Raw genomic sequence first — 19,153 nt, forward strand, 5'->3', positions numbered from 1 at the left:
CTAGCTTACATACTCAGTGGAGGTAATATAATACAACTACCACCTAATTGGACAGACACAGCTCAGTTTCCAAAAAGCAATTACATCCAAAATTGTGCAGTAAATGTACCCTCAAACTAATGGCATGAGCCAATGGCAACTAAAGCCAGGTTCCTTGGGTCCCCTCTCAACTCTGACACTTAGTAAGTGTGGATGTGGGCAAGCCACTAGCATCTCAGAGACTTGTTACCCTGATCTACAATATGGCAGGAAGATGCCCATCCCATGAGCTTGTTATGAGGGTGGAAGGAGATAATCCATGTAAATATATATTAAATCCATCTAAAACCATATTAAATGTAATTTAATATGCTGCCTTGTTCCTTGTAAGGATTCAATACCTATACTGGGCGCCTGGGTGGCTCAGTGGGTTAAAGCCTCTGCCTTTGGCCCCAGGGTCCTGGGATCAAGCCCCGCATCGGGCTCTCTGCTCAGCGGGAAGCCTGCTTCCTCCTCTCTCTCTCTGCCTCCCTCTCCACCTATGTGATCTCTCTCTCTCTCAAATAAATAAATATTTTTTAAAAAAGGATTCAATACCTATAGGTTATGATATTAATATTATTATTAATGTTAGCTTGTTGTCATTGAGAAGATTCTAAAGAACATGCAGCTCTGAAAGGAGAACTCAAAGAGAATGCTGAGCAGCATGGACCAGAAGAATAAACATTGTTAAAATGTCTATGCTGCCCAGAGCAATCCATACTTTCAATGCCATCCCAATCAAAATACCAACGGCATTATTCAAAGAGCTGGAACAAATAATCCTAAAATTTGTATGGAACCAGAAAAGACCCAAACTGCCAACAAAACATTGAAAAAGAAAAAGCTGGGGGCATCACATTGTCTGATTTCAAGCTGTATTACAAAGCTGTGTTCACTAAGACAACATGGTACTGGCACAGAAACAGACACATAGACCAATGGAACAGAACAGAAAGCCCAGATATGGACCCTCAACTCCACGGTCAATTAATCTTCAACAAAGCAGGAAAAAATATCCAATGGAAAAAGTTTCTTCAATAAATGGTGCTGGGAAAATTGGACAGCTATATACAGAAAAATGAAAAAACTGGCCATTCTCTTACACCATACACAAAGATAAATGCAGAATGGATGAAAGACCTCAATGTGAGACAGAAATCCATCAAAATCCTAGAGGAGAACATAGGCAGTACCCTTTTCTATATCAGCCACAGCAACTTCTTTCAAGACACGTCTCCAAGGCAAAGGAAACAAAAGCATAAATGAACTTTTGGGACTTCATCAAGATGAAAAGCTTCTGCACAGCAAAGGAAACAGTCAACAAAACAAAGAGACAACCCACAGAATGGTAGTTGATATTTGCAAATGACACTACAGACAAAGGGCTGATATCCAAGATCTATAAGGAACTTCCTAAACTCCACACCCAAAAAACAAATAATCAAGTCAAAAAATGGGCAGAAGATATGAACAGACACTTCTCAAAAGAAGACATACAGATGGCTAACAGACACATGAAAAAAATGTTCATCATCATTAGCCATCAGGGAATTTCAAATCAAAACCACACTGAGATACTACCGTACACCAGTCAGAATGACAAGTTAACAAGGCAAGAAACAGCAAGTGTTAGAGAGATTGTGGAGAAAAGGGAACCCTCTTACACTATTGGTGGGAATGCAAGTTGGTGCAGTCACTTTGGAAAGCAGTGTGGAGGTTCCCCCAAAAACTAAAAACAGAGCTACCCTATGACCCAGCAATTGCACTATTAGGTATTTACCCCAAAGATACAAATGCAGTGAAAAGAAGGGCCATATGCACCCCGCTGTTCATAGCAGCAATGTCCACGATAGCCAAATTGTGGAAAGAGCTGAGATGCCCTTCAACAGATGAATGGATAAAGAAGATGTGGTCCATACACACAATGGAGTATTACTCAGCCATCAGAAAGGATGAATACCCAACTTTTGCATCAACATATATGGGACTGGAGGAGATTATCCTAAGTGAAATAAGTCAAGCAGAGAAAGTCAATTATCAAATGGTTTCACTTACTTGTGGAACATAAGGAATAGCATGGAGACAACAGGAAAAGGAAGGGAAAAGTGAAGGGGGCGGGGATCAGAAGGGGAAACAAACTACAACAGACTATAGACTCTGGGAAACAAACTGAGGGTTTTAGAGGGGAGAGGCGTGGGGGGATGGGTGAGCCTGGTGGTGGGTATTAAGGAGGACACATATTGCATGGAGCACTGGGTGTTATTCGCAAACAATGAATCATGGAACACTTGTCAAGAACTAATGATGTACTGTATAGTGACTAATATAATATTAAAAAAAAGAATGCTAAGTAGTAAAATTACTGGGAAAGGCGGATGACCTAAGGTGACACCCTGACAAAGGGTTGACTCGGCAGAAATTCATTTCAACATGCACATGTACATGATTTTGCAAAGATGTGTGTATGTGCAAATTCTGGCATAATTCCTAAAAACAACCCCATGATCATCATGCCTCATGCACCGAACCAGACTGGGAAGTCTATCACAGAACAACTGTCAAGTTAAAATTAGATTATCACTGCCCAAATGAGGGCAGTTTCTCAATTTCCTTTTTTTCTTTCTCCATTTCTCATCACCCTCCCACAAACGAACCTGCTTACCCATGCCAAGAATATACAGCTCAGAAATGAGTTCAGGAAAAAAGTAAAAATAAAAAAGAAAGACCTAAGAGAATGAGGATGTAAGGGAATGTGTCAAAGAGCAGCATCATTTGATTATTCACACAACAGAACTGTGTGCTGCCCTACACCAGATACACTTACTATCTGCTTAGTATTATTGTTTCTAATCTGATAATCAACATGTAAAGTATATATCCTTATTCCCATTTCACAAATCAGTCCAGGCTTTTACAGATGAAGTGACTTGCCCAAGGCCACAAAGCTGGTAAGTGTAGTCAGGATCTAGACCCTACCCTTGCTGGTAACAAAACTCTTACTAATAGCCCTTGCCACTTTTTCAAGCTCTGTGACACACTGGGGGGCCCTCTATAAAGAAACTAAGGTTTGCTCTTGTCCTCAGAGAGATATAGTCTAATGGGAAGGAAAGATAGAAGCAAGTAATAATGATACAATGTGAAAACGTGTTTTCCAGGACTAAAAACAATCTGTTATGGGAGATTCAAGGAGGAAAGGATTCAGTCCAGGAGCGAATACACAATGTTAAGAGTTGGGTATTAAAGAATGAATAAGAGTTTGTCAGCCAAAAAAAAAAAAGAAAAGAAAAAGAAAAAGAAAAGGAAACATGCATCCAGGTTTGGGATTATCATGCAAACAGAAGTACAGAGATAAGGAAGATCCTTGCATGTTGAAGTAGTAAGGTAAGAGGTATATAACTGAGCTGTGAGGGAAATGGGAGCAACCTGGAAGGGAAACCTAGGGGCTGATAGTGAAGTCTTGTCTGCCATGCTATAGAATATGGAATGGATTCCGTAGACCAGTTGCAGGCAAAAAGAGACCAGCAAGGGAGCTGCTGTACAAGGACAGAGTAGAGAGGGACCTGCTTGCTGTATAAGGGCAGAGTAGAGCTGCTGTACAAGGACAATGGGGTGAATTTAAGGCACACTCATGGGGTGGAGAAAAGGGAGGTAAGGATATCAAAGGCTGATATGAAACACATGGTAGAAAGATGATGCCTTCTCAAAGGAGGTCTAGCCAGGCAAAAATACCCCACAAAAGAAATAAGAGCAGTATAGGATTCTTGATATTTAGAATACAGAATTGAAAACAAAACAAGCCAATAGCATATTTGGTTTAGACCCTTATGGAAAAGAGAAAGTTTCAAAAGTGAAAGTGATGGAGATTAGCACAAAGTCTCTAACAGACATTAACAGAAACCAAAAATGTAAAAAATAAGTCTCAATATTCTATGTGTTAAAAGGAACTTAACTACATGGAATAAGAAGTTTCATTGAAAGTGACCAAAAAATAAAAACAAACACAATTAGTTTGGTTTGTAGGTGATACCACTGGACCACAGGATACTCATATGCAGGTTATCGAGAAGTGATCCAGCACTCTCAGAGCAACCATGGTCAGTCAAGACAACACGAGTAGTAAAAATGGTACATATTGCTACAGGGACAAAGGTCATTCACACAGGGTCAGTTTTCCATATTTTCCTCATAAATCATAAATCACATATAGATGAGAAGCATGGGTTCCCCAGTACAACCCAGAAAACAGTAAGACCTAAAATAACAGCACAACTTCCTTGTTATCCTCAAGAATGCTCTCGTGATGCTGGCTGCAAGTCATGACTCATACTCAGAAATTAAAGGTCTCAAAGAAAAAAAAAACGTCTCCTTCAATTATACAGACCACTTCTATAAAAAGGAAGGTGATATATTTCTCCTGATGCAGAGAGAACTTCAAAGTCCAGCTAATCCTCTGTCAGGGGGATTTAGGAGAGTTCCTATTCCTAACTCCTTTAGTTCCTAAGACTAAATATTCTTCTCTCCTGCCAAATAGAAGGAAGGACACTGGTCAACCAAAACCAGAGTAAACACAGAAAGAAAGGTCTGGTCCACAAGCTACCAGAAAACCAAGGAGGGATTCGTGTTAGAGCTGCCAGATTCCTCAGAGACCATATTGCCCAACCTCCTCCTGCTTTATTGATCAGGAAAATAAAGACCAAAATACAGGAGATACTCACAGCCTCATAAAACACTTTGGAGTGGGGGTGGAGAGGGAGGGATAATTGGGGAGGGGAATGGGAAACAGGGCTTCTTACACCTTTCATTCCAAGATGCTGCTTTTCCCAAGGTCCAGAACCCAAGTCCTCAGGTAAATGAGCCCCTTCCACACCGGTAGGCTCAAACCCCTCTTGAGGAAAGATCAGAGATAAACCAGCCACACTCTAGTTCTGGACCCCTCTAAATCACTGATTTGGGTGATGGATAGATGGTTCTTACAGTGCCATTCTCAGAGCTCCTGTTGTGTGTCTCCAGTGTGCCTTGAATTATCTTTTCTCCTACAAAAATTCAGAAACAGCTACATACAAGCCTATTTGGAAGGGGTTAGTTATTTAGACTGTAAATTAGGTATTTACATCTGTAAGGAGGTGACATGACAGTAGGCTCTTCCTAACAGATGCCGTCCTCCTCCCATGAGAACACTTGCCCCATTGGAACAGAGGGATCCTGCTCTGGAAGCCCCACCCAACAGCTGGGAGGCTTCTCCTTTCTTACAGTATGGGTTTTCTTAGGGTATCGAGCCTGAGCATTCTAGGTGTCTCAAGAATCTGCCCAGCTATTGGCAGACCCACCTAATGAAGGATGTTGTTCTTCATAGCCTGGTCTCCTTTGCAAGAGAAAAACAGGAGAGTTGCAATTGGTTTTTAGGACAGCCACATATAGAAACAAACAGTAGTCAGTCTATATGACAGTATAATGAATATCATTTCTGCATGATACTTTTATGATACAGTAAAAAAAGGAACTGAATTTATGGATGGTGTTTCATTAAGGAGTAGAAAGAAGAGCAGAGTAGGATGGACGATAATGAGAAATAGATTAAATGTGTAATCAAACCTTGGGAATAAACTCCTCATGAATAAAAATGGCCATTTTTTTAAAAAGATTTGCTGAATTTCAATTTGAACAAGCCATCCACAGCAGGAAAAATAAATATACAATATTTCAACCTTAGAATTTAATCCCTTATTTTCAAGTCACTTAATTAAATACTCATGAATGTCAACTCCAGCACCAAAAACCAGGACATAGGAAGGAATGGTAAAGCAGGCTCCTTACACAAAGTAGCGTGAATCCCATTTGGTACAAGCAAGATGTACATGACTGAATTAATGAAAAAGAGAATTTCTACAATTAGAGGCGGAAGTCATCAGGCAGTGACACTAAAGCATCATGTGTTTCTTCCACTCAAAATAAATCCCCAAGTGCTAATATTCTTGCCTTAAAAATAAGCCACAGAGTGGCTTTTGCTTCACTTTAAATAGAAGAGCATTTTATCTATCATTGAAATTTTTAAAAAATTGGGAAAAACTACAAATTAGTCCTCCAACCTTTAGTCCAGTAGTTCTCAAAATTAAGTCCAGGAACATCTGCATAACAACCAACCACGACACAGGTTTAAAATGCAGGTTCCCACGCTCAGTCCACTGAGGGAGGACTCTAAAGTGGGGCCAGGGAATCTGCACTTTTAGAAACAGAATGAGCAACTCTGTTTACTTAAGTTTGAGAACTAAGGCTTCCAAAATCACCAAGTCCCAGGCCTCTTCCATACCTGTGCCAGAGTGCTCCTTCTCAAACAGAAATCTCATCATGTCATCCCCCTGCTTAAGAAAAGAACGAGAAAAAACTTTTGCCATTCCTTCATTGCCCACAGGAGGAAATCCAAACTCTACAGCATGGCTTATAAAACTCAGCCCACTCTTCTACTGTCTGGTCCCTGCCTAACCAGGAACATTTTCACAGCATGCTGTTAAATTAAAAAGTAGGCTACAAAGCAATATGTACATCTGACACATGCTACAATATGGATGAAACTTGAAAACATTATGCTAAGTGAATAAGCCAGACACAAAAGGACAAATTATATGATTCCCTTTATATGAAATATCTAGAATATGCAAATCCATAAAGACAGAAAGTAGATTGGAGGCTAGCAGAAGCTAGGGAGATGGGAAGTAAAGTTATTGCAGAATGGTTACAGAATTTCAGTTTGGGGCAATGAAAACGTTTGGAAAATAGTGCCAATGGCTGCATAACACTGTGACTATAATTAACACCATTGAATTATACACTTAAAAAAGGTTAAAATGACAAATTTTGTGTTATATATATTTTACCATGATTTTTAAAATTTAACAATGTAACACTGAATTGTATACTTTAAATGGGTAAATTGTATTATATGTATATCACAGTAAAGCTGTTAAAAAGATGTACAATATGTACCTAAAATACTAGCGTGAGAGAAAGACAGGAATGAAATATCCTAACTACTAACAGGAATTGATTCTGGATGGCAAGATGCAGGCAATCCTATTTTCTTTTCTGAGATTTTCTACATTCTCTCCATTTTTCAAAATGAGCTTGTGTCATGCTACTTTTATATCCAGAAAAGGAAGAATAATTGTCATTTAAAAAAAAAAAAAACAACTTTAGGGGTCCCTAAGTGTCTCAGTCGATTGAGCACTGGACTCTTGATTTAGGCTCAGATCATGATCTTGGGGCTATGGAATCAAACCCAGAATCAGGCTCTGCACTCAGGGTGGTCTGTCTGTCCCTCTACCTCCCCCTACTTGCATATGCTCTCTCTTGCGCTTGCTCTGTGTCTTCATCTCTCTCTATCTCGCCCTTAAATAAATAAATAAATAAAATCTTAAAAAAAAAAACTAAAACTTTAAACAAGATAAAAATAAGATATAAGCAGCGATCTTCTCCTGTTGGGAGTCAGGGCAGATCATGGTAGCATGGCAGAGGGGTTCCCTAGACACATAGTGCTGCCTGCACCCTCCTTCACTGAGTGAGCCCCTGACCACTTAAATGTGTCTGTTGATGACGGTGTCTCTTGGTGGCCAATAGAGCTAATAATGCAGTCAAGGATATGGAGGAAGACTCCCAGGGTTCCACCACTCACTGAGGCCCTCTCTGAGCCTCTGTTTCCTCATTGGAACAATGGGAGTAATAATGGTACTACTTCATAATGTTATCAAGAGAATAAATGAGATAATTTATATGAAAGGCTTAAAACCACAGTTGACACCCAGGACTTTGACCGAAGTGTTTAGTCAACTACTGGCTGTTTTTATTTTTACTATTACTATTGCTCTATTACATCCATGTGAGTATTTATCCATTCCCTACTAAGCAGGGAATAGAAAACTATGTATGGCCCAAGGGCCAAATCCAACCTGAATGGCCCATAAGCCAAGAACAGTTTTTACATTTTTTAGTGGTTGAAAAAAAAAAAAAAATCAAAAGAACAGTGAAATTTTATGACATGGGAAATTCATATAAAATTTAAACTCCAGCACGCATAAATAAAATTTTACTGGAAAACAGGCTCTCCTATACATTTATATATTATCTGTATCTGCTTTCATACATTTGCAACAAAGATTGTCTGGCCTGAAAAGCCTAAAATATTTACTATCTGCGCCTGTACAGAAAATGTTTGCTGGCCTCCAGGTGTGATACCCAAGGATGTCCCTTGTGCCTGCTACTCACGGTTGTCAATGTGCTGGATCAGCACTGGGTCTGAACACCACTTTCTTTGCATTGAGTTCTTGGCTATTTATTCTCCATTTGGTAATACGCAGATTTTGTTATTGGTTCCCATTTGTTTTGAGGAATCAGGCCATTCTTTTTTTTTCTCTTTCATCCTTCTATTCTGTATAGTGCTATCTAAAAGTATTATTTGTCATAAAAAGAATCACAGTGTAGAAGACAGGCACTGGGCCCTATAAACCTGTTATTTGAGTCAGTCTCACAGACTGGTGATTGTGTGGTTCTCACCAGACCAGTGTCCATTTGGACAAGCTCTTCTGTAAGTCAACAATGAAACTGGATTCTCCTTCCATCTCCATTTTTGGTCCTAAGAGTTTGGTTTTAATACAGAAAGATCATTCTTCTCTAGTCTTCCTACTAGGGAGGCATACACTATCATGTCTGCAATGGAAGGCAGACGATAACTATCAGGTTGATGTCCAAGACACTAAGTACACAGGCACCACTTTTCAACCAACTGTTGCCAGCTCTCATGGGGTCATCAAAATCTAATTCCTCTCTTCATCCAGGAAAAGCTCCTGCTTCTTACATAAACTTTCCTTACAATTCTAATTCTTACACCCATCTTACCTCCTTTCACCAATGTACTTCTTTTTTTTTTTAAGATTTTATTTATTTGACAGACATAGGGACCAGAAGCAGATGGAGTAGCAGGCACAGGGAGAGGGAGAAGCAGGCTCCCCACCAAGGAAGGAGCCCAATGCAGGGCCTGAACCCAGGACCTTGGGATCATGACCTGAGCCGAGGGCAGACGCCCAACTGACTGAGCCACCTAGGCGCCCCCACCAATGCACTTCTAATGGACAATCTAGAAAATATCTGATAAATAAATAAAATTATTTATTTGTTTATTTGAGAGGTGCCACAGGAAAAAAGGGAGGGAATAAGATATTTCAGGCCCAATGGGCAGCAGTTTTTTTAATTAGCTGACATAGAAGAAGAAAAAAAAGTTCTGAGTGATCACTAAGGTTGAACAACACTTACTCTACAGTTCCAAAGAGAACTTACGGTTGTTGAGCAGTTAATATACATCAAGTGCTACACTGTATGCATGTTACCTTATGTAATCTTCTAAACAGAGCTGGGTGGTAGGGATTAGAATTCTCCATTTAAGGGATTTAGAAACTAAAACTTCCCCCAGATTACAGGATCCAGTATTTGTTGGGTTTTTGAGGACCTCCTACATTTGAAGGCTTTGTTAGTGTGTATGTGTGTGAATGCTGTACATGAATTCATGTGTGCTGGTGCACTTGCATTTATATGTGAACATGAAAGAGACAAGAAAGAAAAATATACATACCTATTTTGGGCTCTAACATACAGATTTGTTCCTCCTTCTTAGTCCTCATCTCAGTGAAGGCAACAGAGGTTCCAGTCGACCTACGTCACTAAGTGTTCCTGCTCACTTGGCTTCTTAGGCCCTCCATGGACCTCTGCCCTCACTGGCCCATCTAATAACATCTTCTGGGGCTCCAAGCATCACCAACGAGGGAAGGCTTCCTGCCCCACCCAGTCCACCCCATAGAATTGAGCGACCCTCCCATATGCTCCCACAGCACTAGAAGCCATCCTTACACAGCAGCATTTTTTATTGGCAGGCGGAGCCCTCCAAACAAAATTCTGATATAAAAATTGCCACTAGGGGCACCCTGGTGGCTCAGTTTGTTAAGCAACTGCCTTCGGCAGAGTCCCAGGATGGAGTTCCGCATCAGGCTCCCTGCTCTGCAGGGAGTCTGCTTCTCCCTCTGACCCTACCCCCCACTCCATGCTCTCTCTCATTCTCTCTCTCTCAAATAATAAATAAATACAAATCTTTAAAAAATAAAAATTGCCACTAAAAGATTTTTTGGTCAAAGTTAATGAATAGTTTAATAATATTAAGCAACAACAAACTAGATTCATGTCCCTAGCAAACCTCTGTCCCTAGTCCTCCACTTGTCTCCCTACAACCAGCTTTTCCTCTTCCCCCTTACCCTTCTGCTCTATCTGCACCTTTGTTATTTCTCTTCCCCTTATCCAGACTCTCTATCTTTTCCCAATGACCCCAAGATGCCAGTTGTGTCTAAAGATCCATTCCATCCAAGAAGTTGGTATTTATACAGAATTTAAACCTCAGACCTAAGCTGAATAAGAATCATAACTAAGGGTTTTCCTAAATCTAGACAAGATCACCAACTATTCACAGAAGAATTTAGAATTCTTATGAGTACATATGAGCCAGGGTTACCAGGCTTTTATCAACTTGTACACATGTTTGTTGGAATCTAAATTCTGAGTAGCAAAATTAAATTGGACTGTCCCAGGAAAAGACCCACAGGATCTCTCTTTTCACAATAAACTTAAGGGTAAAAAATATATATAATAAAAGGCCTGAAAAATAGGGCAAAATCTTCTAAAAAGCCATACCCAAAATTTTTTGAATAAAAATAGACTGGACTATAGTTCAATCATGCTGAAGATGAAAAAAAGATGAAACTATAGGAGACTTTCAAAATAGGCTGTAAAATAACTGTCGACAACATCCAGGGGTTAAAGAAGGTACTGATCTAATAGTGGCTTTTTCATCTTGGCCAAAGGTACTCCCACTAACACTTATGGCAATGTGGTCCACTTCCTTAGGGACACATTATTCTCCTATGAATGAATAACTAAAAGGCCCACCTGTTTAGGGATCTTACTTCAAATACTAGATTCTGTCCTGTTGCTCACAGACATGGCAAAATCACAAGAGACTCATGTACTATAGCCAGCCCTATGTCCAACAGGTGAAGGCCTCCTTTCTACATCTTCCTAAATGGCCTCTCCATGATCTTCAACAAGAAGATTTCTCAACTGGAAGAAACATCAGAGAAAAACTGCTCTTGAACCTTGCTGGAGAAGACATTATCTGGTACTATTAACAACAAATACAGTACTGAAACTGCAAGGAGTCCCTGGGCTCATGCTTCGTAACTAGAGACACAGAATTCCACAGAATGAGGATGCTACTCCAACATGGGGACCTCAAATTCAGGATTCTCTAGGACCCTCTAGAAGTAGCTGATTTTTAGAAGCAGACAGCTGACCCGAAAGTTCTGCAACAAGCTTACAACCTCAAATAGGGGACATCTTCTATTCAAGGCTACTTCCAGAACCTATCTAATTCGTGCTTTGTTTTTCACCTGACTCCTTACAATCATTTTTCCTTCTCTATAGACCCCTAGTTGTTGTCCACACATGATAGCATTTTTTCTCTTCTCTTTCCTCTCTATTGTAATTGTTAGGAAAGAAAATATTCATTCTTAGATAATCCTATACAGTAGCCACTGCCTCAGTGTTACTAACTGCCATCCATCACTAGATATGCATGATGTAATCCTCTGGACAATTTCAGTCTCATCAAATTAGACCACTGGGAGTTACAGTGGCCAAATTATGTGGCCAAATGACCTTAAACAAACCACTCTGTGATTCTACTAGTACCCATTCTCCCGAGGCGGGGTGGGTAAACGGAGAACCAATTATTACAATTTGTTGTTCCAATCTTAGGTAATTTCATATTTGAAATCAACAAATTTCCCATAGTAAGGGTCCAAATACTTGCCACCTGAAGGAAACTCTTAGAATTCAAATATCTAACCCAACTAATACGATGCTTCATGTTATAAACAACTCCTTTTATCTTGTATCTTCACAGACACCTGCCACTCCTTCTGCAACCCAAGAGGCCTGATCCTGTTTGCCTCAGACTAATACCTCATGCACTTTAGGAATAATATTCCAAGACCTGTCCATGCATAGAGCCTCTAATTCTATATATCACCAAGGCTGGACATGAGCTCCAAAATGAGTCCACCCTTGATTATTCAGGCACTCTACCTGGGAAAATGACTGACTCATTGTTTATGCAAACAATCAGAGCAATGCTCCCAATGATGGGAATCCTACAAATAGAAGCATCTGTAAGAAATTAATGACTAACATTAATTATAGACATTATTAATAATACCACTCCTACCCCAGATAGATACAGATCAGTCTCAACTCAACGGCATAAACAGTGATGAAACTGCATTGCTCTAGATTTCTTTTCGGCTAAGTGATGGTGGTGTCTGTGCCATTGCCAATGCTGCTTTCTACACATGGATCAATGAAACAGAAAAGGCAAAACAGGCTAAACACTGCCATAAGGAAACAGTTACTTGCCTTTCTAAAATTGATTCTCCTAACCTATGGAATTTGTTCTCTTGACCTGGGTTGAGCAATCAGTGTTCCTGGTTCTGAAGCAACTTATAGGGACTATTAAGTGTTTTCATTCTAATCACAGTGGTCAAATGACTGCTCTAAAAAATGCAATTGTATATGGGGACAACTGGACCATCTCTGACAGGGGAAGGTCTGAATCTCTAGCCTCCCCTGAACCGTCAGCAACTCACAAGCAAAAGAATGACAAAAGAGAGAAATGAAAGACTGACTATATAAATGGACATGGGTGTGGCCATGACAATAGAATTCTAACTCAAAAACTCTGTTGCAACCAGCCTACAACAGTCAGGCTTGGTCAATGACTGCCAACTTCCTTATTTTTTATTCTGGCTTCTAACTCAGGACCAACCAAAGGAAACCAAATATTCTCCCCAAAACAAATCACATAGGATGCCTTGCTTCTAGTTAGCCTGCCTGCAGCTTCCCCATGCCAACATCCTTCAATAAAACCATATATAACTGAAGTCTCCCCTTCTTTCACTGTTGAGATTTTCCATTCTACCCACTGCCTCTAAGAATCTTTACCAAATTCAAGTGATGGTGACTCCATTCCTTGTTATAGCCAGCTCTGAATACACAGCCTCTGTTTGCTCTCATTTAGGTGATCTTTTATTTCCACACAAACCAAGCCCCATACACACATACACAGCAGGAACATGTGCAAGACACAAGAAATCCCAGCAGCAGTGTAAGGACAGACACTCTGCTATGACTCTTCTTTCTCCACTCTCCCCACCAAAATTTCAGGTCCAATCGCAACCACCCACAAATATACCCTTATCCTGTAGGCAAAATTGGCTTCCTTTGATAGCCTGACATCCTATTGCTACACCCAGACTATGCTCAAAGATGGAGCTTCCTAACCATACACCATAGCAAAACCATGTGGTTGTGGGCTACCAGTGTACTGAGAAGTCATTGATTCTTACTCCACCACCCCAAGGCATTTTCAGCCATGGACAACATTAGCCTCTCACTCTAAAATGACAGGGAAAGATTACAATTTTCTGAATGTGCCATGGCCTCAGAAAACTGGAAAGGCACTCAGAAGTTTCCATGCCACACAGCCCTTGGATCTCTTGTGCTGTATGCTAGCTTTTGCCCTGGGAAGGAATCTGTGTGGGCTGATGATGGGGCTTTGGCAAGATGCCCAAAATGAGAGAAACATGAACAGGATGCTTTTGATGGGTGAGAGAGTCACTCCCCAAGGAAATGAGCTGAAGAGTTCTGTACCTAGGAAGTGTTCCATGCTTTTAAATTCTAAGAGCTATACAAACTAAAAGCTACAACATGGCTCCAAACAGGTAGGGCCCATAATGTTCTCACATTCCCACTGATGGCAGAACATCTAAATTACATTGATTAACATCAGCAACATTAAATAAGATTATTTCATAATAATACCTGCAACACTCAAACTTTCACTATATTCCATGCACTATTACCAAGTACTTCCCATGTTTTTTTCTCAACCTCACAACAGTTTGATGACATAATTCCATGACTGAATCCATCTTACAGATAGGGAACCTGAAGCTAAGAAAATTGGAGCAAGGTCACAGAGCAGAACGTAAGCTAGGCCCAGCTGTCATCTGTTAGACTTCATACCCTGAGCTATTAACCTCTAATTTAAAAGGTTATACATAACCCATACTTGATGGACCACAAATCAGCAACCCAGGAATGACTGCTTAATATGAAGGAAAACAAATGTATAATTCATCATTACTCAGCAACTGAAAATTATTATATAAAATCAAATTTATATCAAGTCAGCTATTACTATTATGTCAATTCTAATTAGACATTTGTATCACATTTTCACAAATAGATATAAATTCCTATAGTGTTTAATTTCCTGTAGTTTTAAAATAGACTTTGTGTCAGCAATTGTCTCCCAAATTATTTGAAAGGATAACAACTAAGGTAATTTCATACATTGTAATGGTCTATTTTATGCACCAGGCCAGCACTTAGTTTGCATTTTTCAACCTAGTTTTCAATTTAATGGAAATTTAACTAATAAATTTTAATCATAACAATCCCATAAACTTACATGGAAACCAAGCTAGTATCAACAACAACAAAAAACTATATATCATACGAATGTGTGTGCTATTTCAAAAGCAGATTCAATAACTTGATATTTTTATACAGAGTCCATTTCTATAAACTAAAAAGAGGAGGGAATTTGAAACTCATTTAGTCTATTCAACTTCAGGATGTGTTACTTCCTAAATCTGAATATGGTATGTGACTAATCTGGGACATCACCATATCATGAAAGCATACTTAAGATTCAATAAGGGATTAGTTGTAGAGCTTTTCGGCTTCCCCATCTCACCAGCTACACCCTTTCCAACTTTATGCTAGAAATAGACAGCAGCATATTGGTCTAAAGCAAGGGTCGGCAAACTTTTACTGTAAAGGGATAGATAGTAAATACTTTAGTCATTGCCAACCATAGTCTCTATCACAACTACTGCAACTCTGCCAATGTGGTAAAAAATCAGCCTGACACAATGCTGAAATGAATGAATGTGGCCATTAAATAAACTTTATTTTATTTTTAATCAACTTTTTATTTTTTAATTTTATTTGTTTTTAATTTATTTTATAAATTTTATTTTTGGACATGGGCATGGGCATTAGTGTTTCATGTGCTCTGAAATGTTGTCCTTTTGATTTTTTTCAACCACTTAAAAATGAAAATCCATTCTTGCTCATGGGCTTTACGAAAACAGGAAGTAGAACTGACCTGGCCCTCAGGTCTTAGTTTGCCATCCTCTGGTCTAAAGCAGAATTGCCTGATTTTGTTTTGTTTTTTTAATAGTCATATCCTCAATCAAGTTCACACATCACATCTGCACTTCCATACAGAGAGGTCATCCAGTAGTTGTTTTCAAACAATGAATACAGCTAATGCCTATCAAGTACGTACTATATGCCTGGCCACATATGAAGCCCTAGGAGTGTAACATTTCATTCATACCTCTCCCTAACGTTAAAGGTGGCTTCCATCATTATTTTCATTTTACAGATAAGAAGACTTAGAGAAGTTAAGTAACTTGCCCAAGGTCATGAGACTGGTAAGTGGTTGAGCGAAGAAGGCTAACTCCACAGTCCCTGCTAGTATTACCCCACTATTATACACCTTCCTAAAAAGGTTTCTGTGGGCCAGAAGGCAGGAGAAAAAAGTAAAAGTCAACCAGGAAGCTTTTAATATGAACAGTAACATACAGGAGACATTAACAGGTCAGAGGTCACAACCACCAACATATTAAGAAAAGCTTCTATTTCTAAATTTCTTTTGGAAATAAATAAATCTCTGTTATTTATTTAATGGTGAACACTATCAGTTTCAATGTAGCAATATTTATCACTGAGTGTGAATATGAAGAACTAGGGTCTGCCAAAACCTAATGGTCCAGAAAGGCCACCTTCATATTTAGCTTTTTGAAATGGATGAGAGCAGCCATCCCTGTATGTTCTTCCTTGGTATTTGCATCAAAGGAGAGACCCAGGATGCTCCTAAGGTTACCAATCATACCTTACCAGGTTACAACCCATAACAAGAGAGATTTACATAGTAATCACTCACCAAAATCTTTCCCTCTGGGAAAGAGACTCCATACTTCTCTTCCTGGAATGAGAAGGCCAGGACCCTGGAGACTGGGTTAGTGTGCGAAAAGGGCAGGAAAGGGAGAATAGAGGTAAGAATGAGGGAGCTTTGGGGCCAAAGGAGCTTCCAAAAAAACCAGGTCTGAGGGGATGTAAAGAGATGTAAAATTAGGTCTAAAGTCAAGGTTGACACTTGCGGCCAAGCAAACAGGGTGGGTCCAGGAAACCCAGCAGAAGCAAGGAGCTGACACTGCTGAGAAGTAAAAATTTTTATTGAACTTACGGCCTCTTCCACTCCTTCATACTGAACATCACTTTGTGCCACAAACTTAAACCTTGGGGGTATAATTCACGGACAACACAGACATAGTCCCTGCCCTTACTAGGTTACAGGCTATTGATGGAAGGCAATCCACTAAAATAAAGATGGGGGAGCTGACAATGAGGAAACACTGAGTCCTATGTGAATACTAACTGGGAGAGAACCATTAAGGATGCTGCACTAGGCAGCTTCTTAACATGGTTTCCAGTGATCCCCATCTCCTGATACGCATGCCCTTCAGAGTGGCCTGGACCTAGCAACTTGCTTCAATTGAACAAATTGCAAAAATATTGCAAAAAGGATGGGATGTCACTTCTGAGATTAGGTAATTAAACACCGTGACTAAAGCCTTCCTTACATTCTTTCTCTTTCTTGCTCTCTCTTGCACATTCACTCTGAGAAAAGCCAGCTGCCATGTATGAGCTGCCCTACAGAGAGGCCCAAGTGGCAAGGAACTGAGGACAGCCTCCAACAACAGTCCATGAGGAACTGGGGCCCTCAGTCCAATAGATTGCAAAGAACTTAATCCTTCAACAACCTCATAGAGAAGGTTGGAAGCAGATCCTCCCCCAGTCAAGCCTTCAGATAAGACTGCAGCTTCAGCTGCACACTGATTACATGATAGAGCCCATGAGCCACAGGACCCAACTAAGCTGCTCCCAAATTCCTGACCCATAGAAAGTGTGAGATAATAAATATCATTGTTTAAGGCACTAAGTTTTAAAGAAATCTATTATATAGCAACAAATAAACTAATACATACACTAGACCAGAAAATATCTACCAAACTCTTCTTTTCAAACTTCTCATTTCCCACAAAAGAAACATTTTATAGGGTATTTACTGTCAAAGTCCAGAAACTCTGATATGGTAATATTGATATTAAAAATGGAAACCATCCCCCCCAATGGGATGGGCTAAAATGGCTCCAACAATTCCATAGAGAATCTTACTTGCTCCCAGAGAAGAAATGGGAACAAAGAAAGCTCCTCTTTTGCCAACGGACTGGGTATAAGAATTGGAGCAGAGTAGGGAGATTCTAGTAGAACCAGAATGCTAGAAAAGGACAGTAAACAAAGAAGTCATAAAAAACAGGAGGAGGCTGTTTCTAACATATCATTCAGGAGGCAACAGATAACTAGCTTCCCCTAGATTTATTTTTTCATGTGTAAGATGCACATATGATTATAAGACAGTATTTTGGTGCTCCCACAGCACCCCATATTTCCCCCAACAAATCCCTTAAGATGGGGAACTGCAACCTAACTGCTTACTGTCTAGTTTCTCCCATTAGAGTGGTGAGCCAACGTCACTCTCAGTCACCACTGTATCCTCAGTGCCTAGAACAATGCCTGCAACACAGTAAGAATTTAAAATATATTTTTTAAAGATTTTATTTATTTGAGAGAAGAAAGAAAGAGCACAAGCAGGGGGAGGGGCAGGAGAAGGGACAGCAGGAGATGCAGACTCCCATTGAGCAGGATGCTGAACCAAAGGCACATGCTTAATTGACTGAGCCACCCAGGTGCCCCATGAATTCAACATAGTTTTGCCAAATAAGTAAAACATGATCTCATTTCCATAGTAGGAGATATTCATAGAAGAAGACTGGAAAGAAATACATTGAAACATAAGAAATCATGGAATTTCACTAAAGAGTATAATCCTTTTTTTATTTTCTTTGATAAACTTGTCTGCATTTTCCAGAATGTCTTTAATGCAGAAAGAAATACCAGAGACCATATAAGACAGACTTGTTGGACCCTATGCTGTTCACTTTTACAATTTTATAATATCGAGACTGCTGCCATAACTTTCCAAGTTTGAAGAATTATTTATAATAGAATGTCATCTCATTTGTCAACTTTTCAACCTGACAACTGAATTCTTAACCACCATGTAGAAAAAACATAAATTAAGAAATCAACACCTGCAGAGCAATATTATGCATACAGTTACCACTGCTTTTTCATCTTTAAGTAGAATTAATCATTTCACACTTTAGGCCCCTAAACAGATATAAAATGAGAGAAAATACTGTATTTCAAATAACACATGAGAATCTTTGCATTATGCAGTACATTAGGTACAACCAGTCTTTAAAAGGCATTAGAGCATCCAACCTACAAGACAATTACCCCCAAATGTAGTCTATTAAGTAGAAAGAGATTTTGCCCATATGTGTGTAAACTTCACACTTTTATCATGAACCGCTAGGCTAAATCACAGAAGTAGCAGAGGGACGCCTGGGTGGCTCAGTGGGTTAAAGCCACTGCTTTCGGCTCAGGTCATGATCCCAGGGTCCTGGAATCGAGCCCCACATCAGGCTCTCTGCTCAGCGGGAAGCCTGCTTCCTCCTCTCTCTCTGCCTGCCTCTCTGCCTACTTGTGATCTCTGTCAAATAAATAAATAAAATCTTTAAAAAAAAAAAAAAAGAGTAGCAGAAAACAGAAACTCTCCCAGAGCTCAATACCTTCCATTTTGGAAACAAAAGGCAGACACATGAAACCATTCTCCAGATGTACTTTAGATTTATACTGATAGAGAACATTTCTTCCATATAATTTCAAGTTCCAAAGAGAGCTCAAAATCATCCACATGTCTCCAGTTTACAACTTCACCAAATAA

General features: G+C 39.6%; 1 protein-coding gene across 4 annotated transcripts in view; it reads right to left on the reverse strand.

Annotated features, from left to right (window-relative positions):
* ERC2 (ELKS/RAB6-interacting/CAST family member 2) overlaps positions 1-19,153 on the reverse strand; it is a 907,860-nt gene that overhangs the window by 802,699 nt on the left and 86,008 nt on the right. The gene's annotated exons all lie outside the window — the stretch shown is intronic.

The sequence above is a fragment of the Lontra canadensis genome, unplaced genomic scaffold (genome assembly GCF_010015895.1).
Source record: "Lontra canadensis isolate GAN:19392208 unplaced genomic scaffold, GSC_riverotter_1.0 scaffold35, whole genome shotgun sequence".
NCBI classification, from domain to species: Eukaryota; Metazoa; Chordata; class Mammalia; order Carnivora; family Mustelidae; genus Lontra; species Lontra canadensis.